Below are 6,007 nucleotides of genomic sequence, written 5' to 3' on the forward strand. Positions count from 1 at the left end.
CATTGTACTTACCTCTTCCCTGGTGGTCTAGGGGGATCTGGAGCCCCCCGTGGGCAGCTGGTTCCCTCTGTCCCCTTCCCAGGGAACCAGAATGTCCTCCCTGGCAGCCTCCTGTATCAGAGTAGGGTTAGATGATGCCAGCACAGCCAGTTTATTGTTTCACTGGCACTTTAAAGAGTTTTCACTCAGTGGCCAGGAAACTGCTGGCTGGGTATCTTATCTACCTGCCTCTGGAGCCGAAATTTGTCTAGAGAATGATAGAAGGCCTTGGAGCAAACGTACCCCCACTCCACTTGCCGGCACCTGAGGTGTAGATATCGATCCAGATGGTCTCAGGCACAGCAGAGTGACCGCTCCATTAGGGACAATGTTAAATGTGTGAATACACAGCACATGAACTTACCTTCATTGGTTAAGGTATTCAGGGTGGGCTTACCCCCTGTGGTATTGTGTTGGAATTGGATTTTTTTTTTTTTAAAAGGGGGAGGGGGGGTTCTCAAATGTATATATCTTCTGAACTTAAAGGATCTGTATGCTGTGATTGTCCCAAGCACCTTCAGCAAGGGGACTTGTCATTTAAAGATATTAAGTAATAATCAATTTGCCTTAAGACACCGGCATCTGCTTATATCCTGTGATCACCAGAATATCGCAATACGCTATTCCATTCTCTGGCTGTCCTGGATTGAGCCCAGTGTCTCCAAGCTGAAACCCTCTGCCAGCTACCCGGTGCAGACTGGTCTGTAGTTAGGGATCAGTGGGAATTAGCCAGCACTACAAAGGGAGTGTTGCAGCAGTGTGCCCACACATACCCAGATGTAGGCAGTTCCAGGTGCCGGTGTAGCAGTCTGGTGGTGGCAGAGAGTTACCCACCCATTATGCAGTGTGATGAGTTAGTTACTGACAGTGAGAGGGAATCCCTATGAGTGGTGATGTCAGCCCACTCAGGTTACTCAGGGACACGTAACAACCCTCTATTCTATCACTGACCAACCTGTGATCGCCTGGCAGAGCGAGGTCATCCGGTCACACCTGCCCTTCAAGGAAACGTTTGTAACATGCTAGAATATAATTCTAACACATGTATAAGTTTGGTTGCGCGGTGAGCCTATAGAAGAGTCAATGGCACTGATTCAGAGCCGGACGCTCTGACCAGAGCGCTCACTCTGAATCAGGGCCCACCTCCATTAATATGGAGCGTCCTCCTGGACGCTCGTATAGCTGTGGGTCACCACCCACAGCATATACGAGTGTGCAGGATGATGGTCGCGATGGTCATGGCCGCGAGCAAAAGCCTGCGGTTGGGTTTTTCAACCGCAAGGCCAGGAGTGATTTTGGCTCTATCAGAGCCAAAATCACTCCCACTGACATCACTAGTGATGTCAGTGGGGCCGGCTTCAGACGGTAGGCACGCCCACCAAAGGGGGCGTGCTGTCAGTCACCATCGACAGCACGCCCCCTTTGATGAGACACTCCGAGCGAAGGAAAGTCCTTCGCTCGTCGGGTCTGGCGCATGCGCACGATGGAGCTCCCTCCGTCATGCGCATGCGCAGTGGGGACCATCGACCCACTTGCGAGCGGACAGCCGCTCGCGAGTGGGTCTGAATGAGGGCCAATGTTTTATCACATGAAATTACAGGACTTCCATATGTAAGACTTCTGCTTATAAAACAGCTCCTGCTTACTGCTGCTGCTACAGGTAGCAATGAAGCCAATGGGGTGGATCAGTTTCAGGAGGACACCCAAAATATGAAATGTCCACACAAAAAAAACACACCAGTAGGCGCTAATGCCCTAACACAACAGTCCCCTGCAGCTGCTTAGACCACAGGATCTCAAACTCGGCCCTCAGGACCCCAAACAGTGCATGTTTTCCAGGTCTCCTCACAGAATCACAAGTGAAATAATTAGCTCCACCTGTGGATCTTTTAAAATGTGTCAGTGAGCAATGAATGCACCTGTGCTCCTGCTGGGTGACCTGGAAAACATGAACTGTGTGGGGTCCCGAGGGCCGAGTTTCAGAACCACTGGCTTAGACTAAACCGCTGTGGTTTATAATATAAGTTAGCACAAATGAATGTATAAATAAACAGAGCTTAATCAAGTTTAATCAAAAAGATGGTTCCAATGTAAACAATAGAAAGATTAAATGTTTAATAGCAATGTATAAACAAAAAACAGCAGATGTTTCAACAATATAACACACCAAATTGAGATTGAGAACAATGTATCATACGGCAGAACGCTTAACGGACGTAGCAGCAGTTCACAATTGAGAATTTAACAATAACAATATCGTTATCATTCAAATCGGGCATGAAAATGTCAAAAATGACCAGCGATGCGCTCTCTTGCTGGTCGTTTTCGACATCAATCATCGCCTGAACATGCCGATCAATCTGCCGATAACGACTGATTGGGCATGTTCGGGGATGAGGGAGGGTGCCTGCACTGAACGACATCGTTCAGTGTAGGCAGTACAGGGGATGAGGAATGACTGTACGATTACAATGTTGTAATCGTACTGTCGTTAAACTATCTGTGAGTGCAGAGGTTCTCAAACTCGGTCCTCAGGACCCCACACAGGTCACGTTTTCCAGGTTACCCAGCAGGTGCACAGGTGTACTCATTACTCACTGACACATTTTAAAAGATCCACAGGTGGAGCTAATTATTTCACTTGTGATTCTGTGAGGACACCTACAAAAGTTGCACTGTTTGGGGTCCTGAGGACAGAGGATCTCATTTAGACCCGCTCGCAAGCAGGTTGATGTAGAGGCCCTGCGCACGCGCAGCGCCCGCACTGCGCGTGCGCAAGCCCTGGAGCGAGAGAGAAATTCTCTCGCTCCGGGGGTTTACTACAAAAAGGGCGGCTGTCGATGGTGATCGACAGCTCGCACCAATTTGTAGACTGGGTGGGGGGGCAGCTTGCCAAGCAGATGCGTTCTCGACGGAACGCCTGCCGTTTGGGGGCGGCCCCACTGACATCACTCGTGATGTCAGTGGTGAGCTTCCGGCTCTAATAGAGCCGAAAGCTCCCTGGGGCTTGCAGCAGACGAAACCCTACCACAAGGGTCTCGTCGCAAGCCGCGATGGTCGACCATCAGCCTGGCCGCTCGTTAAAGCGGCCAGGAGTCCGGCCCGGAAAATAGATGCGGCCGCCCTCATTCAGAGTGAGCACTCACATTTTGCGAGCGCCTCTGAGGTCCAGCGTTTGAGAACCTGTGTGTTAGTGGATACGCACCTTAAAGGTGCGTACACACAGTCCGATATCTATGAACGATAACGTTCAACGATATATCGTTCATATCATTAACTTTTATGTAGTGAATGACCAACGATGTGCGCTCCTGCATGAACGATAATGATATCTATGATCATCTGTACATGCAGGCCAACTTGCACGATATCGTCAACTTTGCCTGTGCAGAGATGTGGCAGGATGACTTCACTGAAAGATATCATTCAAGTCGGTGGTACAGATCGTACCATGTGTATGCAGCTTAAGAATATTAAATAGTGATGAACCCTGGTATTAAATACCTGGAAAGATTTATCTTTATTGCTGCATTCATTTAACACTATATAGATACCTAATCACCAATGTGAATGGGCCCGTTATACATTTTTTCTACATTTTTAAGTAACGGACCCAATAGTTAAAGGCACAACACAGGAGAGTTCACGGATATCTGCATCCTATGAAGACAAAGGGCCTGATTCAGAGCCGGACGCTATTTGCGCTCGCTCATTCAGAAAAAGGGGCTGGCTATTTAAATTGAACGCTCGCTCTTTGCGGTCTGTTGACGCCTCTATGTCTGAGCGAGCGTCCGAAACATGCGCTCGCTATTTTGTAAAGACGCCCCTTGGCCGTTCGCATAATACATCATCTCCGCTATTTATTACATTAATCGAGTACATCGAAAGGTGTATGAACTGCTCACTATTCTTGTGGTAGCATTTTCCTACCGCAATCATGTGAGCAGTTCATGCTAAAAGACAGCCAAGTGACGTGGTCGATGACGCTGCTTTGTTAATTATGCACACCCATTAAACGCCCGTTTTGACCGTTTGGCACGCCTGCGTTCGGATCTCCACTCCCCGTTTTCAAACACCTTCCCCTGTTACCACCCACAAACGCCTCATTCTGTCACTCAAATTAGCAGGCATTCGCTATTTTGCGAGCACACGATTTCCGACCGCACTGACTGGTTGGCGCATGCGCATTACAATCCATACGCATGCGCAGTTGTGCGAACATCACTCGGAGCGAACGAGCGGCTCTGAATCGGGCCCACAGTGTGGCAACTCGTACCCATACCAGACTAGTATGGAGACAATTATTTATCAAGCTAAGAAAATGTAAAGTATTTGCAGTTTCTATGGGGGAATTGACGCCATCGCTAGATGGCGCTGGCTTGCGAGACTTGGAGCGCAATGTGGGACTCATTTAGATCCTTCAGCCACCTCCAGCTCCTGCAGTGCACATGTTCATTAGCAGTGAAAGGGGGGTATTCAATTAGCTACGGGTTTTACCCGGCGGCTAATTGCTGCGTCGGGGCAATTCAATTAGCGGGGATTACCCCGCTCGTGAGCCTCCGCAGTCGGACTAACTTTGCAGCTCATGGAGGTGCGAGGTAAAGTCAGCGGAAAAATCTCAAAATCGGGTTCGCACATGGGGGAAAACCCATTGATTCCACAGTTATATGCGGAACTGGGTTTCCACGCCTGAATCACGATTTTTTTTTTCCCCACGGGAAAAAGGCTATTTAATTGAATAGTCTTTCCCCGCTCCGCGGGGATTACTACCGATACTTAGCCGCGGGGGATACCCTGCGGATAATTTAATACCCCCCAAAGTGTGAATGTAAAGGATTACGGGCCATCTACTTTTCGGAGCAGCGGTCGCAGCACTGAAGCAATACTAAATTGTTCAGGTAGATTTGGATCGGTCACTGCAAATCAAGACAGATCCTACAAGGTGCATCACACCTTCATTTTTATTATTAATGATTAGGCTCCATAGACGGTTACTATTTTATTAAGGACAGTCAGCCAGCGGAGAACAGGTGCTGAGAAACCTGCACTCCGCATCCTTGCAGATTCCATCTTTTGCATTTTCATTGTATGCCCCCTAGTGGCTGGTTCTACAGCTATAAAATATTGTTAATACTGACCAGAAAAAATTTGTGTTCCAGCCATATTTTAAGTATAATTATCTGTCCACTTCTTGCTTTGGTATAGCCAAAAAAACGTTATTATCATGGGTAAGTCACAGCATATATATTAATGTATTATCACAATCAGTCGATAGGAGCTGCGGTTTCTTCCCAATCCTGCTTTGCTTGCCAAAAGCTTTTGTTGGAAACATAACAGCTACATAACAGTGAATGCTTGCTTAACATTTTAAATGCCATTGTTACATTGCATCAGAAAGAGCCACTGTGCTGTCACAACTGCTGTATGTACAGTAAATATTGTAATTAAGGATGCTTTGTTAATGATCTGTACTGTCTACAGCCAGGCTCATAAAACTAAAGCAGAGCAGTACCTACCATAGTGTTACGGCTTTGTATAGCTCCGAGCCTGAAAAACCACCTATAAATAACTGAAGCTAGAAACAAAAACAAAACCTAATTTGTGGAAAAGGGTCCCCCTATCATGCACCCTCCAACATCATTGCTCAGCTGTTCTCATTGGGCCATGTTGCCATAGATATTGCTATAGGTGCTCGATTACGCCACAAAGCCACAAGACTTGCCTAATGTAAAGAAATACTCAGTGTATGCAGAGGTCCAGACACTCAGTCACATCTCCTACACCAAGGTCTGGACTGCTGTTGATGTCCGCTACTTTCACCAGGGGTGGCTGGGAGCAGTGTGATCACAAAGATGCAGATGACTCGGAATACTGGGGGAATTCCACATTTTCAAACAAGTGGCCACAGTTGAAGCCGCTTTGCCTGACTCTGAATTAGACCCATGGGGGTATATTTGCTAAACTGCAG

This window comes from Taudactylus pleione, unplaced genomic scaffold (assembly GCF_031769625.1).
Source record: "Taudactylus pleione unplaced genomic scaffold, aTauple2 ptg000206l, whole genome shotgun sequence".
Classification (NCBI taxonomy): domain Eukaryota; kingdom Metazoa; phylum Chordata; class Amphibia; order Anura; family Myobatrachidae; genus Taudactylus; species Taudactylus pleione.